This window comes from Osmerus eperlanus, chromosome 25, assembly GCF_963692335.1.
Source record: "Osmerus eperlanus chromosome 25, fOsmEpe2.1, whole genome shotgun sequence".
NCBI classification, from domain to species: Eukaryota; Metazoa; Chordata; class Actinopteri; order Osmeriformes; family Osmeridae; genus Osmerus; species Osmerus eperlanus.
The window spans coordinates 227,889-245,174 of record NC_085042.1 but is presented as its reverse complement, the minus strand read 5'-3'; the positions used below and the strand labels follow the sequence as shown (position 1 = coordinate 245,174).

At 41.3% G+C, this 17,286-nt stretch overlaps 1 long non-coding RNA gene across 1 annotated transcript; it reads right to left on the bottom strand.

The window, feature by feature from the left end:
• Window positions 1-50: 50 nt before the first annotated feature.
• On the bottom strand, window positions 51-968 carry LOC134011914 (uncharacterized). The gene is made up of 3 exons (XR_009928517.1): window positions 821-968; window positions 473-574; window positions 51-95 (listed from the first exon to the last, which is right to left on the bottom strand). It is a non-coding gene; the product is annotated as an uncharacterized LOC134011914 (long non-coding RNA).
• Window positions 969-17,286: the final 16,318 nt, after the last annotated feature.

Genomic DNA, 17,286 nt, shown 5'->3' with positions numbered 1-17,286 from the left:
ACATCAGTGGAAAAGAGGGTGCAGAAATTAAGAGGGGGACCATGTTGCGCCACAGCTGGTGCAACTCACCACTGGCAATGCAAGGTTATAGCGACCTGTAGGGAGGATAAATGAGTCAGTGAATTAAGTAATTCTGTAAGTTACCTTACCTTCTGTATGCTTTAGACCAGAAGTAGGCAACAGCTGTTTACAGTTTTATCATTTTTAAATAATACGTGCTGGCCACAAAATTACAAATTCAGCCATGGGTTCAGAAAGACATGCATTATTTCCATGTTGCTTACAACCCTCCAGTAAATCCATATCATTAGATATAAGGGCACATTTTTGGAAAGTGCCCACACTGTACCCAGGATAATTACAAACAAGATAGCAATGTGCAACATGCACTAAAATCATGTAACATGCATTGTGTGTATATTACAATGTAATACACAACGTGTGTATTGTGTGTGACAAAATGTCCACTTACCATTTATGGTTATAAGAGCCACATTTCTGCCATGTGAAACATAACTTTCGCCTGTTGAACAGCCACAGACGCGATCTGGCCTCTGTATCGGTAACAGCCGCACTAACAATGAAAAACAAATGGTAAAAATTGAACATGTTAATTGTTTAAATAAACAATAACAGCATACACCCCCAATCCACAAAATGTATACCCGCAGTTGACTGGAAAGATATAGCTGTGTGACATTTGGGGGAAAACATAATCAACAATGTTGCGTGAATGAATGCGTTTTTCTTATGAATTCATTAACAAGAATAGCATATTTTTAATACATAGTATGAAAAGCATAGGACTTAAAAACGGTACCTATTTGCTGCTGAAACTCTGACAAAGGCTGCAAAAACCCTCCAGTTACTGCCTCTCTGTTGTGCAGGACAAAGCGTGTGTGAACAGCAACATCACAGTCCTCACAAAGGAATGGGAGAGGCAGGCAGTCCAGGCACCTCACACTGGCTTGTTTGCCACATTGGCACCTGCTGTTTGGATGTGGATCCTGACTAGCCAGAATATTTTCAATAAGAAGAGGCCTGGCCTCTTTCCACTTTTGTGAGGACACAGTGTTTCTGATCTCCCAATCAGTAGCATTAGCAGCTGGCTCAAGAGACGCCTCACAAGTCACTACTCGGTCCTCAACTCCATCCACCAGCAGCTCAAGGAGCTCTTGACGAAGCACCTCAGTTTCAGACACTGAAAGGAAAGAATTTATAAATATATAAACTATGCCAGAAAGTGAACCAAACATTGTTGGTTGTATGACTTGATATGGCTTGATGGCTGCAGAAATGACACCTCAACAAATTAAAAGCAAAATATATCCAGGCAATTACAATACACATTTCATACAAGTAAGTACCTTTTGTTGGGTTGACATTGGCAACACTCACATCTGGTGGCTCACATCTGGAGTGTTCTGTGTTAATAAATTAAGTAATGACATTATCCTTAAAGAAAATACAAAAACTAAAAATGGAAAAACTTGAATCAAACATTTAAAATTAGAAATATGAGTGAGACTACTGACTAGGTGACATGCAACTGGTCTTCCTGCTGGATGGCGGCCTTTGAGGAATAACAAGCCCTTGTCTGTTGCGCTTCTTCCACCGGATAGGCTTTGGGTCAGAGGAATTGTTGTGCTCCTCCTGTGCCTCATTCTATGTCATATAAACGAGACACAAAGATGAAACACTCAAAATACAGTCCATTAATTAATTTAACATAACTCTAATTAATGGTGCAAAATTAGACATAATAGAACATAAATAATATTTGTATCTATTAATAATACATTACTGGGGGCTTGCTGTTGAAAAATTCTAATAGAGGTATTGCAGTAAACTTTCACTACCTAAAATAGTCAAGTGGCTTGTTGATTTACTATTTCCCTGCAATCTAGCTGTAAAAAATGAAACTAACATAATGAATTATAATCAACACAGACAACACATTTTCTTGAATGATTATGACACAATAATGCAAACATTTAAGAACAATACCTCCAAATCCTGAAGGAGGTTATTGGCATCCTGAAGCTCTTCCTCCAACCCCAAAGTATCAGGATCTGATTCCAAATAACTCATTTTAGACACAGAGATAGACAGATACAGATAGGTAGATAGATAGATAGGTAGGTAGATATGTAGGTAGATAGGTAGATAGATAGGTAGATAAGTAGACAGATAGATGTTGGCTCTTAAAAGAGCCGTTGGGTTATGTATGGGAGGTCAAAGGTTGGTTGAGGTGAAGGGACAAGGTAAGTGTACTGGAGCTGCAAAGAAAGATAAAGACAAGTGATTACAATTAAGTGTGTTGCATGGTTATAACTAACCTAAAGATCAGACCTTAAGATGTTTTTCACTGATTCAATTGATTTAAAATCTATTAGTCCCATTACTGATTTGCGAGTAAGATACAATAGTATTGGATAGGAAGGTAAATCCTAGCCTGGATCTGCAATTCGAGATTGCCTACTATTGTATATTCCAGGGGGAGATTAGCCCGCTCAGGAAGAGATTAGCCCGCTCAAAGAAGCTAGAAAGGGAAAACTGACAAGCTAGCTAGACTAGCTACCACTAGCTAATATCCCATTTGTATTGTAAATAAAAATACATAAATGCGAATAATCTTAACATTGTCAAACACTCACTGTCCCTTTTAATATTAAAGATAAAACATGCACGTTCCTCAAAACACAATTTTGCATGCCAGAATCAGAGCAAGAAATTTGTGTTAACTTACCGGGAGAGGGATGAAAACGCACTGAAGAATTATCGCGGTAAAATTCACAGGGCAGCCTTTGGGGGTTGTTCCAATACGAATGCGTTGATCCTTTCTCATGTCCTTGTCCTACCTTTTTTAATACTTCGCTAATTAAGTGCATTTCCCCATAACTATTAATTATATACTTACTACAACTAATCTCTCTCCGGTGCTGTACAGTGCATGCACAAAGCGCAAGATTAAAACAGAAAATTGTATAATTATAATAAGCTAGTAAGACTATTTTCTTCACCTTCCGGTCAGGTTCACGTTCATTTTGAGATACAAATTCTTCATATCAACAGTGTACAAGTATAAATAAATACAAGGAAATCCTATTTAATAAATACATAAATCATAGATCGTCTAGCCACGGTGACTGAAGATTTTCCGCTACAAATTCGAAACCTTTTTCATTTTTTTTCAGAATCGATGCAGAATTTCTAAAAACTGGATGGACATAACATTAACCCATCTTATTGGTGAATTATCAATGATACTTTCGTGTTTTGGGGTTGAACAATATTTAAGGATATAATAAAATTCTTCCGTATACAGCTGCATCCACCTTCTTTTATCCAATGGGAATTATGCTCAAAGCGTCCAATATTGCCGCGAATGGGTTTACATTGGAGTCAGTTGAAACCCCAGTACGTCTCATACTGACGCGAAAGGGTACCCTGTGCGTCCCCATCTTCGCTAATTAAGTGCATTTCCCCATAACTATTAATTATATACTTATTACAACTAATCTCTCTCCGGTGCTGTACAGTCCATGCACAAAGCGCAAGATTAAAACAGAAAATTGTAAAATTATAATAAGCTATTAAGACTATTTTCTTCACCTTCCGGTCAGGTTCACGTTCATTTTGAGATACAAATTCTTCATATCAACAGTGTAAAAGTATAAATAAATACAAGGAAATCCTATTTAATAAATACATAAATCATAGATCGTCTAGCCACGGTGACTGAAGATTTTCCGCTACAAATTCGAAACTTTTTTCTTTTGTTTTCAGAATCGATGCAGAATTTCTAAAAACTGGATGGACATAACATTAACCCATCTTATTGGTGAATTATCAATGATAATTTCGTGTTTTGGGGTTGAACAATATTTAAGGATATAATAAAATTCTTCCGTATACAACTGCATCCCACCCTTCTTTTATCCAATGGGAATTATGCTCGAAGCGTCCAATATTGCCGCGAATGGGTTTACATTGGAGTCAGTTGAAACCCCAGTACGTCTCATACTGACGCGAAAGGGTACCCTGTGCGTCCGCATCCGACGCCTAGGGCCGTGACAAAGCGTTGGTATTTGACGACTTGGGAATGAGAACGGGTTGAGACCACTGTAGTAGCTATGTGTTGCCCGGGCAACAGAGGCTAATGTCATGCTAATGCTTCAGTGAAATTGTAGACTACCGTTTCCGAAAGTAGATGTGGGCCTACTTCCTTAATAATATCAGCTAATATTGTACATTACATTTCACAATTGTGTTTCACATCACAAAGTAAAATGAGTAAATAGTTATCACCCTGGCATCTTTGCTTGTGGCGTTTATGCAGCTGCCGTGCAGTAAAGCTATAGTTAGCCTAGCTATACCCCAAGTTAACAGATGCGAAACGAATGTTCTGCTACAGGTAGTCACGCGTGTTTTCGTGACGTTAGTAACGTCAGTGACTGTGGCTAGCAAATTAGCCACCGTTAGCTTCACTTTTCGCCACAAAAACTTAACTTCAGCCTAAATCATGCAACGGAACGTAAATAAAAATACAAGCAACTCAATCGCTACCAAGACGAAACTTTTGACACCTAGGTTATCTATGTAGGCCAAATATTGACAAAGATTTAGGGGGGCAAAAATAAATAATAACTAGAGAGGGTACAATTTCTGGGGAAATTGTAGGGTGTGCTTGCTTGCGTCGGTTGCACAGGGTCCGTTTTTGAATGACATTTTTACAACTGATATTTCTGTATATGTTATATAAAAATGCATACTTATTTATAAAGATTACATAGATTTAAAAGCATTTTTTTTTTGCTGCTCATTTACAACTGAAAATACGAGTGAAGTGTAGAATGAAATAGATGTCTTCTCATTTCCCCTGCAAGAGGCTGCCTCATCGTTGAATCAAAACGAATAAATTTGGCAGACCGGTGTAAAAATTGACCTAATCTCTATGACTTAAACGTCATTTTAAGTTTTTCCCTTCTCGTGATATTTTCAGGCATTTAGCCTACTCATTGCATTCATTCATTAATAAAGAACCCCCTTTGAAGATTATTCTACGACGTTACCCGGCAGTAGAAGATGGAATCGCGATTCAAACAGTACCATCTGCTAACTGAAAATATGCCCCCCAAAACGTAAATAAGCTTGACATTTATTTAGTGGAAAATCGCTCATTCATAAAAAGCTCACTGGTAGCGATCATTCATTGTCAGTAACAACGCAAAATGCGATATATATAGCCCTATGTGGAAAAGCTGCCCCGGTAAATTGTACTACTACGGTACAGTACTAGACTACTGCTGTGTTCGTCTTAGTAGCGATTGCGTTGGTTGAATTGGATTTAACGTTCCGTTGTACGGTTTAGGGTGAAATTAATTATTTTCATGAACAGATTGACAACGTTTAGGCTGTGGCAATGAAGTTCAGGTTAGTAGTTAGATAGACTTTTGATTTAAGTAAGGGGAGTGCCGAACATGTTCTGTCGCCGTTTGACTTCCTAAACAGCTGTGTAGATGTTTTTGTAGTGTCTCGCGTAGGCTACAGCGTTGCAGTGAGCTACAGTACACTGGTTTGAAACCACAGGTAATGGTAATTTCACCAACAAATCGTTTACTAATGTCAGAATAAATCCTACAACGAAAATGTATATGTGAGGAATGTTTATTTTAACGATTGAAAACAGATAACGCTACATCATAGACCACTGTTGTATGTGTTGCCCGGGCAACACAGGCTAATGTCATGATGCTAATACTTCAGTGAAATAGTAGACTACTGTTTCCGAAAGTAGATGTACTTCCTTAATAATATCAGCTTATACTGTACATTACACATCACAATTGTGTGTCATATCACAAAGTAAAATGAGTAAATAGTTATCACCCTGGCCTCTTTGCTTGTGGCGTTTCTGCAGCTGCCTTGCAGTAAAGCTATAGTTAGCCTAGCTATCCCCCAAGTTAACAGATGCGAAACGAATGTTCTGCCAAAGGTAGTCACGCGTGTTTTCGTGACGTTAGTGACGTAGTGACGTTAGTAACGTCAGTGACTGTGGCTAGCAAATTAGCCACCGTTAGCTTCACTTTTCGCCACAAAAACTTAACTTGAGCCTAAACCATGCAACGGAACGTAAATTCCAATAGAAGCAACTCAATCGCTACCAAGACGAAACTTTTGACACCTACGTTGTCTATGTAGGCCAAATATTGACTGAGTTTTAGGGGGGTAAAAAGAATAATAATAATAATATATATGTGAGAGAACAAAGGTTGTGCCCTTGCCGAAGGCAAAGCACACCCAATAATAAATATATATGTGAGAGAACAAAGGTTGTGCTCTCGCCGAAGGCTTGAGCACACCCAATGAGCAGCATGAGTGGTCAACATAGTGCAATAGTGCAATCAGATACTGGGTTAAATAATGAATGAATGTCAGTGGGAGTCCTTGGCCTTGTTGAAGAGGCCAGTAGCAGATGGAAAGAAACTGTTCTTATGGCGTGAGGTTTTGGTCCTGATGGACCGCAGCCTTCTGCCGGAGGGGAGTAGCTGGAACAGGGAGTGGCCAGGGTGGGAGGGGTCGGCCACAATCTTCCTCGCTCGCCTCAGGGTCCTCAAGGTGTGCAGGTCCTCAAGGGTAGGCAGATTGCAGCCGATCACCTCAGCAGTGCGGATGATACGCTGCAGTCTGCTCTTGTCCTTGGCAGTGGCAGCAGCGTACCAGATGGTGATGGAAGAGGTGAGGATGGACTCAATGATGGCTGTGTAGAAGTGCACCATCATTGTCTTTGGCAGGTTGAATTTCTTCAGCTGCCGTAGGAAGTACATCCTCTGTAACGGATCCCCGTATGTATCGTGGCATTAAACTTACTGCTGGTTGAATTTACTCCTTTATTTTCTTCCTTTGCATAGAAAAACATTCAGTGAACTAGTAAACCATCACCACCGTAAGAGCTGTAGCCTCATACGGGTCCATTAAACCATTAAACTTTAGAAATGTATGCATGTGCATCCGTTCGTAACTAAATTTGTAATCGTACTGACAAATTCACATTAACACACACCAAATCTGCGATACCTTTTACATTGTCAAAATAAAAGTCCTAATTATATGTAAGAGAGAAGGTGACATAAAACATCAATACATTCTTCAAATACATTGTTATTTAGGCACACATAAAATATCAATAAGACAAATGCAAAGCAGGCAATCAACCCAAAATAATCTTTCTATGGGGTTATTTACACTCCCACCAAATTAGTGTTTTTACAAAATGGAAACATTAAAACACAGAATTTCCACTTACAAGAATAACCCATCAAACGTATAGGCTATACCACACAGATAACCTTATCACATTTCCCAACTGCATAGTGCTTAAACAGCTTCTAGCAATAAAACTTAATTTCTGGACAGGGCGCTCCAAAGCGGGCCTGCTGGTACGCTCTCCTTTGTGGTTCAGTTCCTTCTCTCCAAACAAGATTTTGGCCCGTCTCACAAGTCCATCTTTGCCTTGGATGACTTCTGAGACTGTCCCAAGTCTCCATTTGCTTCGTGGTAAAGTGTCCTCAGCGTCCATTACTATATCACCGACCTGCAAGTTCCTTTTAGTGCTATGCCAGCATTGTCTTGTTGTGACTGTTCTGTCAAGTACTGCACCTGACGCCACCTCTTTCGTCCATAAAGATCTTCTCTTTCAAATTTGCCAGGTGGAGGCAAGGCTGTGGTGGATTTCATTGTGATCAAGTGGTTAGGAGTAAGTGGCTCTAAACTGTTGGAGATGTTCAGAGCATCAGATGTGAGTGGACGACTGTTCACAATAGCCATGGACTCATAAAAGAAGGTGCGCAATGACGCATCATTTAGCCTACCAGGGGAGAGTAGTAGAGTAGCGTTGAGAACACTTCTCACAGTTCTTATTTGACGTTCCCATACACCCCCTGCATGGCTGGCATGAGGTGCATTCATTACAAGGTCACACTGCTTTTCTGTGAGAAATGTATTCAGTCTATTCATGTCCAACTCTTGCAATGCAGCATTCAATTCATTTTTGCACCCATGAAGTTAGTGCCTTGGTCACATTTAATTTGTCGCACAGCACCTCTTAAAGCAATAAAGCATCTCAGTCCATTTATGAATGTGTCTGTAGACAAGTCCTCTAACATTTCGATATGAATGGCTCTACAGCAGAAACAGGTGAAGAGCAACCCATACCTTTTTTCTTGTTTTCTTCCTTGCTTTGTCCAAAATGGCCCAAAACAGTCCATCCCACAGTATGTGAATGGTGGAGTGGGTTCTGTTCGTTCAACAGGAAGGTCACTCATCCTTTGGCTTTCAACCGGCCTTCTCAGCTTTCGACATGTCACACAGTGACGGATGTAGGTTGCAACTGCTCTGCTCAGTCCACAGATCCAATAACCATTGGACCTAATTTCATTGATAGTGAAGCCTTTGCCCTGATGTTTCACTCTTTCATGATGGTGGGCGATGATCAGATTCGTCACGTGATGTCCCTGAGGGATGACTGTTGGGTGCTTGAATGTGTTGGGGAAAGATGAGCGGCTGAGCCTACCTCCCACCTTGAGCACACCCTCTGCATCCAGGAAAGCATCAAGGTGATACAACTTGTTGTGTATTGGTAGCTGATATCCTTTGCTGAGTAGCTTTATCTCTTCTCCATATGTTTGGCTTTGTATGTTCTTGATGATGAGTTTCTCTGCACTTTGTCTTTCACTTACTGTTGAGAGGTCATATGATTTGACCTTTCTAGCACACCGTAAGAGACGCGCCACTGCTTTAATGGCCCGAGACCAGCATGAAAACTTATTCAGTCTGTCCACAAGGTCAACTTGTTCTGAGGTCTTTATCTGGAATGTCTGGGCCTTCCTAACTTCTGGGTCACCGACAGGTAGCTCTGAAGGCACCTCTGTTGGCATTTCTATCTCCCTTTTCCACAGAAAGCTAGGGCCAGTGAACCAATCAGAGGAAAGCAACTCATCTACTGTCTTCCCTCTTGAAGCATAGTCTGCTGGGTCTTCATCAGTTTGTACATAGAACCATTGCTTGGGGTCTGAGGCATGACGGATCTTCTGCATCCTATTTGCTACAAAGGTGTGAAAGCGGCGAGAGTCATTATTAATGTAGCCTAAGACAACCTTCGAATCTGTCCAAAAGAACTATTCTACATTACAGTAGCCTAATTCTTCTTTGAGCATATTGCTCACTGCGACTGAGACAACTTCTGCTGTAAGTTCTAACCTGGGTATAGTTGTGACCTTAAGTGGCGAGACGCGCGCTTTTCCCATGAGAAGAACACAATGAATGTCTCCTCTTTCATTCTTCAGTCTCAGGTATGTGCATTGGCCATAGCCCGTGGTGCTGGCATCTGAGAAGTGATGTAATTCTGTTTTGATCACCTTTCCATAGCCAGCTGGCTGATAGCAACGAGCTATGTGTATCCTTTCCATCTTAACAAGGTCCTCTTCCCTTTTCTCCAATCGTGACTTCAATCGCGAATTGGGTCATCCCATCCTGTTCCTTGATGGCACATGTCCTGGAGAATTTTCTTTCCATTGAGGAGGTATGGAGCTACGAAGCCCAGTAGGTCGTATATGGAGGCAACAGATGACAGGATGCCACGCCGTGTTGCAGGCTGGTTATTTGGTGAGACTTTGAATGTGAAACAGTCACTCTCGATGTTCCAGTATATTCCCAATGCTCTCTCTAAGGCTGTGTCATTGAATCTGAGATCCTTTGCTTTGATGTCTGTGGCGTGTTCTGTTGAAGGGATGCTCTGGAGAACAGCACAGTTGTTCGACACAAATTTGTGAAGACCTAACTTTCCTGTTATGACCCGTCTGGGTACGAGAGTTCTTGGACAATTGTAGCCTATCAGTAGCCCCACTTCGCAACTGAGGAGAGGCGGTATTTGGTCTGCAATTGCTGTGAGATGGTGCCATCCCTTTGCTGTTTCGTGCGTTGGTATATGTTGTTTGTTCACAGGTATGCAGTCTTTGGTGTATGCAGGAGGCAGTTTGATGTGCACAGAGGAATTGAATCCTCTTACACATAGACCAGATGTCCGTTCACTTTTAAAAACCATATTTTCACCCATCATGGTAGTGAGTTTCAGTCTAACTGGGCAAGTAGTCAGCTGCAGTTCATTACTTACATCTTGCTCAATGAATGTTGTGTCACTTTGTGTATCCAGCAGGGCATACACAAGTTTTTCTTTGGATGGATTCTTGTCGTTCGATACCCACACAGGCACTATCATGGAGGTGTTTTCTGACTGACCTTGGCTGGTGACATTGAGGGACAGAGCAGGTGTTGGTTCCGTTTCACTGCGTTGCGCTGGATTTTCCCTCCTTGCCCATTCCTTGTCTTCACCTTTTCTGTAGCTGTCATCGTGAAGGCATGTGGGATGTCGTCCTTTGCATGAGTCACATGTGTGTCGATGCCGGCACTCCTTTGCGCTGTGACCGGGTTTTAGACATCCATAACACAGTCTGTTGTCTTTGACGTACGTCCTCCTGTATTCCAGTTTTCTTTTCATGAAGTCTGGACATTTGCAAAGCTGGTGACTGATATCCTGACATAACATGCAAGGGGCCTTGACCTTTTCCTTTATTGATGGCTGTTTATTGATTTCCACCACTGTTTGTGTGTTGAAGGCACTGGCTTTGGGTCTTTTGCCTATCCTTGTGCTCCACTTGTCTTGACAGGATTCAGCTGAATGGAGAGCGAGGAAAGAAGTGACTGGATTGCAGGCGGTTTCGGCCTCCACGGACATGAACTTGGCAAAGTCATTGAAGCTAGGGAAATCCTTTCCCTCCGTGAGACGCAATGTCACTTGCCGGTTCCATCGTGAGGCTATCCACTCTGGTAGTTTCCGAATCAACTTCTGATTTTCCTCACAGTCATTTAGGATGTTTAGGCCTTTTACATGGGGCATGGCCTGTAGACAGGCATTTAAGAAATCTCTCAGTCCTTCAGCATCTTTCGACTGTATTTTTGACCAGTTCGATAACTTTTCTCTAAATGCCCTTTGTATGATAAACGGCTGGCCATACCTCTGATTGAGCTTGTTCCAAGCATCACTGTAAGCTTCGCTGTCACTACGATAGAATGTCCCTTTTAGGCATTTGTGAGCTGAGCCACCTACATATCTCTTGAGGTAGTGCAGCTTATCGGTAGCAGGAATGTTCTTTCTATCTATAAGTGACATAAATGAAGCCTTCCACTCAACAAAGTCAATTGGATTGCCATTAAACACTGTGGGCTCTGGCATAGGAAGTCTGTTAATAGCAATGCTGTCCTGAACAGCTTGTGCGAGGCAGGATACATCAATGGGAAGAGATGGAGTGACAGCTGTGCGAGGGTGCGTTGTGACAGGGAGAATGGAGCTGAGTGGTATAGAGTCATGACATGGCTTAAAAGACTGACCATCAGATTCCTCTTTAACTTTTCTATTGTATGCTTCAAGTCTGGCTTGGGCAGCCTTTAAGTCCTTTTCAGCTTGCAATCGTTCTAACTCGGTCTTATGTTTTTCTAATTCCCACTTGTTCTTCTTCTTTCCTCCTGTGTTCTTCCTCTAAAGCTCGGATTTTTTCCATCTGTCTCTTTTCCTCTGCTAACATCATATATTCAGCCTCCTTAGCAGCTAACTCTGCCGCTGCTTCTGCTCGCTTGGTTGCAACACTTGAGTGCATGGAACGATTACTGCCAGTCAGTACTGAAGCAGAGGAGCCATAAATTGACCGGGCATAGTCAGGCTCAAGTAGATCACGCAAGCGCCGTCCTTCATGTTCTGCATCATACTCTCCATTTACGCCAGTCAGTCTCTCGTTCAGGATTTTGATAATGTCACTCGTTACTGCTGCACAAGCATCAACTTTACGCCTTAGCTCAGTATCGGGCATGCCGTGGTCTCTCAATTCATCATACATTTCCATGATATCCATTTTCCTTATTTCTAAATTGTCTGCAAGGGATCCCAGTCGGCTTTCTGCTAGCTCAGATTTTAATTCTTGACGTGTTTGACGAGCATGGGCTTTCCACTGTTCGTAAAGGCTAACAAGTCTCTTTACCCGTTTGCTCTGTTCTTCTTCACGGTATGCTAGCATCTTTTCAGTTGGAACTCGCGCCCTTTCAGGACGTCTAGCGTTAGCTAAATCTGTGTCATCATCTTCATCGCTTAACAGTTCAGCAAGAGTTTTCTGTTTTTTTTGTAAAGACTCTTTTAGTTCTTGTCTGACAGCACCTTGTTCTGTTTCCTTTTCTAGCATTTCTTTGTATTCCTGAATTACCTTTCGAAGGATTTCGATCTGCTGCTCTTTATCCTTGCCGCGCAAAGTAGCATCGATTTCCTCCATTTTCGTTAGCCTTTATCCGTCTTCTTGCTATCTGTACCACCACGCCGTCTTCAATTCACCGCTGCTCTAATCCTTTTCGTCCGTAAAAGTGTTCCTTGCCTTCCGTAGAGGTTATCCTTTTCGTCCGTTGTAATCTTCGATGCAGCAGGTTAGATGGAGAGGTGTAGCTCTTACTGTAACGGATCCCCGTATGTATCGTGGCATTAAACTTACTGCTGGTTGAATTTACTCCTTTATTTTCTTCCTTTGCATAGAAAAACATTCAGTGAACTAGTAAACCATCACCACCGTAAGAGCTGTAGCCTCATACGGGTCCATTAAACCATTAAACTTTAGAAATGTATGCATGTGCATCCGTTCGTAACTAAATTTGTAATCGTACTGACAAATTCACATTAACACACACCAAATCTGCGATACCTTTTACATTGTCAAAATAAAAGTCCTAATTATATGTAAGCGAGAAGGTGACATAAAACATCAATACATTCTTCAAATACATTGTTATTTAGGCACACATAAAATATCAATAAGACAAATGCAAAGCAGGCAATCAACCCAAAATAATCTTTCTATGGGGTTATTTACATCCTCTGTTGTGCTTTCTTGGTGAGGGAGCTGATGTTTAGTTCCCACTTGAGGTCCTGGGAGAGGATGGTGCCCAGGAAGCGGAAGGACTCCACAGTGTTAACTGGGGAGTCGCACAGGGTGATGGGGGTGAGTGGGGCTGTATTCTTCCTGAAGTCCACAACCATCTCCACTGTCTTAAGAGCATTGAGCTCTTAGTTGTTCTGGCTGCACCAGGTCACCAGGTTGTCAGCTTCCCACCTATAATCAGACTCGTCCCCGTCAGAGATGAGCCCAATGAGGGTGGTGTTGTCCGCAAACTTCAGAAGTTTGACAGAAAGATGACTGGAGATGCAACTGTTGGTGTACAGGGAGAAGAGCAGAGGGGAAAGGACCCAGCCCTGAGGAGATCCGGTGCTGATGGACCGGGAGTCAGAGACTTGTGTTCCCAGCTTAACGCACTGCTTCCTGTCAGACAGGAAGCAGTGCGTTCACAGACAAGTCTGTGATCCACCTGCAGGTGGAGTCGGGCACGTTCAGCTGGGAGAGCTTGTCCTGAAGCAGGGTGGGGATGATGGTGTTGAAGGCAGAGCTGAATCAACCGTATTTCATCCTATCCACATGCTACTGACAAGATTTTGGCTGCAGAATCAGGTTTGGAGACATTACGTTTTTTATTGCTTGAAGGTGCTTTTCAGCTCCTGAATATTTATTTTTTATTTTTTTTTCCGTTTATTTAGGGACAGTGCACATTAATCAACGTTTCAGTAAAAGTTCCGGAGTTAGCCAGTCGGCTAATTTTCAGTTTATTAAAAACAGTTACAATACAAACAATCATTAAACAATGATCACACGCAGAGCAACGTAGGACAAGCAAGACATAGCATACAGATAGAGCAACATAGAACAAAAATCAACAAGACAAAATCCATAAAAGCAACAAAGTGTTTCCACACCTCACAAGCTACAGACAACATGGGAAGCGACAATACACAGCTAGGGATTATGTTCACAAATCTGGTTGACATTTAGCCATGTCTTGATGTTTTTGGTGAAAGTGTGATAGGTGGTGCAGTTATGTGTGTCTGATTGCAGTGTATTCCAGACATGGGAAGCTCTCACAGAGAAAGCGGATTTACTAAAAGTGCCTACCCTTAAGGGAACTATACAGTTGCCTCTCGTGGCAGACCTTGTGGTTCTGCTGCCATATGTTTGGGTTTTTTGTTTAACAAAAGTACTGAGTGGAGGGGGCCATGGGGATCTTGAATACAAGACATGCGTCGGTGTATTTCAAAAGATTTTCCCAACTCAGGAGCTCATGCTTTCTGAGTATGTAACAGTGATGATGACTGTTGGGCTTTCTGTCAAGCACTTTGAGAGCCTGTTTGTAGACAGACTGAATAGGTTTTAATGTTGTACAGCAAGCTTGGGCCCAACTAGTCAAGCGGTATTTTAATTGGGGGAGTATCATAGATTTGAAGTACAGTTTTGCTACCTCTGTAATTAAACAATTATGTATAAATCTGAAATTAGCTAGGTTGAATTTGGTTATTTGAATGACCTTTTCACCTGCTTTTTAAAAGAAAGGTTGGAATCAAGTATGATGCCAAGGTACTCAAAATCTGATACCACCTGGAGATTCTCCCCTGACACATAGACATCTGGCTCAGTAGCATCTGTTGCCCTCTTTGTGAAGAACAGTTTTTTTCACATGGACACACAGATGCAAACACGAGTCACTGAGCCACTTTGTAACCTGGACCATTACAGTAATGAGTTCTTGTGCAGCTTGTTGTTTGCTCTTTGCATGCACATATATCACTGTATCATCTGCATACATTTGAACTTCAGACCCCGTACAGACAGAAGGCAGATCATTAATGTACAGGCTGAACAGGAGGGGCCCCAGTATTGACCCTTGAGGCACGCCCACATCATAGCTAAGAGTGGGTGACAGCTCATTGCTCACTCTGACACGTTGAGTTTTGCCTTCAAGGTATGATTTCATCCACCTCGGGGAAAAAGTTTCAAGGCATTGGGGGAAAAGTTGAACTTGGACAATTTTGTGATGAGAATTTCAGGGTTAACAGTAACAAAAGCCTTCCTTAGATCCAGAAACACAGTCCCAACAACGCCCCCTTTGTCCATCTTGGACTTCACATTTTCCAGAAGAAAGCAGTTGGCCGTTTCTGTGGAGTGTTTCGCTCTGAAGCCAAACTGCATGGGGTGTAATGTGAAGGGGCTGTTGTTGAGGTGGGAAATCAGTTGTTCTGCTACACACTTTTCAACAACCTTCGACACCACAGGTGTATACTAATGGTCCTGTAATTACTCACGTCAGCAGGGCCGCCCGATTTAAAGATGGCTGTTATTATGGCCGACTTCCATACCCTTGGAAACACCCCAAGACCAATAGATGTGTTGGTGACCTTAGTAATGGGGCCAATGTGTGACTCTTTGTAGTTTTTAAGAAAACTAGAATCCAGCCCGAACACATCTTTGGCTTCAGAGTTCTTTAGTGAGCTAATAACCTTGTTCACCTCTAACTCAGAAACTCCCTTATGATGAAGACAGGTTGAGCATCATTCATTAGCACTGAGCCCAAGAAACCAGAGGAGGGGTTCTGTGTCAGTACCCTGACAGAGTCAATAAAGTAGGAATTGAAGGCTATTGCTATTTCGACTGCAACCTGTGTTAGATTGTTATTCACCATGATTTCTAGTCTTTTTGCAGTGTTACTATGGTCTTTCCCTGTTAACTTTTTTAGATTCTTCCAGATCAATTTAGAATTTCCCTTTGCTTCATCAATAATTTTAATAAAAAAGTTTGCCTTGGCCTGTCTAATTTCTTTCATCACCTTATTTCTCAACATGGTAAACATATGCCTGTCATACTGTAATTTGGATTTTAGGGCTGTTTTTAGAGCATAATCTCGTTCTTTCATAAATTTTCAGATTTCTCCATTTAGCCAAGGAAGAGTGCTCTTTTGGATTTGATTTTCTTTAAGAAACCATTTATTGTAGTCTAGATTGTGGATAGAAAAACCTGACTATCAGCTTCCACATCTGTATAGGACAAGAGATCATTCCAGTTAATTCCCTTAATTGCATTTTCAAAAAAATTTAATTCACTCTTAGGTATTCTTAGTTGATCCGGCTTTCTAACGGTAAAGAGGTTAAACCTGTTCTTAGAAAGCTTTCTGGCTATAAGTGTCAGATTATGATCAGACAGCCCAGTAACCATATTGAATGATTTAGTCACTCTCTCTGGTTTATTACTGAACACTAAATCAATCTGTGTTTTAGAGCAACAAGTCACCCTGGTTGGCCCTTTAACTAGCTGTGTAAAGTCAAAGGTATTAGTGATCCGTTTGAGGGTTTTCCTACAAGACTTGTCTACATAATTCATGTTAAAATGTCCCATCAAGATGACCTCTTTCCCCAAATCACATTCCCTAAGCATGTTATTAAACTGATTAAAAAAAAACTTTTAGTGGAAGGTGGTCTATACATTCCAATAAGGGTAAAAGACATTTGGGGAGAGAGTGTAACGTTCAGGCCAATACATTATAGTTCATTATCACATGACCACTCAATTTGTTTACATCGGATATGTTCAAAATCCTGTTAAATTTGTCTGAAAACGCCTAAACAGCATACCCAAAGTAAATTGAAAGCTGTTCTTGAACCATTTGGAGTACATGCATGTAAATGGTCTATTTTGAAAGGTGACATTGTGAAGTTATTTCCCCTGTTGTCACTACTGGTGTTGAGTAATATAAGCTTGAACACAAGGAAACTGAAAGTTTCTATCTCCGCCTAGATTTTGTTTTGAAAACAGAGGCCTGAAGAGGCCTAGAGATGGTAGGTATTAGCTGGAAGACAGAATTGGACCACAGCTTGAAGCCTTACCCAATTCAAGTCAAAAGGCAAACATAATACCACAATATATTCATATTTGACACGTTTTTAGTACATCCAGGCGTTTTCTAAAAGGGCCTTTCGGACACTCCAAAATGACCCTTTGTAACCAAGGTCAAATACTTAGGATAAAAAGGTATTATTTTTCATAATTGTTATCTCTAATGAAAGGTGGTACTTAGAACTATCATATATAATAGCTAAATCCCCCATTAGTATTGCTGAAACACAAAAACGTAAGCATGAACACATTGGAGTGCTTTATCTGATTCCCAGGATTGACGCACAAGAAACACAGCTTGTGTCTATCTATATTACGCCCGGGACTTTTATTTTGAAGGCTCTACAGATACCTAGCATTTTGGGTATTAGCATTTTCAGCATCTCATTAGCTACAAGGCTAACAAGCTCAAGGGGGGGGG